Source organism: Myotis davidii, unplaced genomic scaffold (genome assembly GCF_000327345.1).
Source record: "Myotis davidii unplaced genomic scaffold, ASM32734v1 scaffold22, whole genome shotgun sequence".
Classification (NCBI taxonomy): Eukaryota; Metazoa; Chordata; class Mammalia; order Chiroptera; family Vespertilionidae; genus Myotis; species Myotis davidii.
This window is the reverse complement of record NW_006294067.1, coordinates 585,144-585,379: the sequence shown is the minus strand read 5'-3', so window position 1 is coordinate 585,379 and position 236 is coordinate 585,144. Positions and strand designations below refer to the sequence as shown.

General features: G+C 57.2%; 1 protein-coding gene across 1 annotated transcript in view; it reads left to right on the top strand.

Moving 5' to 3' along the window:
• EPHB6 (EPH receptor B6) overlaps nucleotides 1–236 on the top strand; it is a 15,792-nt gene that overhangs the window by 769 nt on the left and 14,787 nt on the right.

Here is a 236-nt window from a genome sequence, read left to right as displayed (position 1 = left end):
GCAAGAAGATGGCTGGCAACGACAGCTGTGGCACCAGGATGCTGGGGAGCAACAGGCAGCCATGGCTGAGCATGGGAAGGGCAGGACCATTCCTCCGTTGGGCCAGCTGTTCTCTCCCAGCTCGTCACCATCTCCTGAGCTGGGCCATGTTCACACTGCACTCCTTACCAGGTAGAAAGAAGGAGGAGCAGAGTTGGGAGGAAGGGGGTTGGCCACCTTTTGTCTCTTTTTCTGTT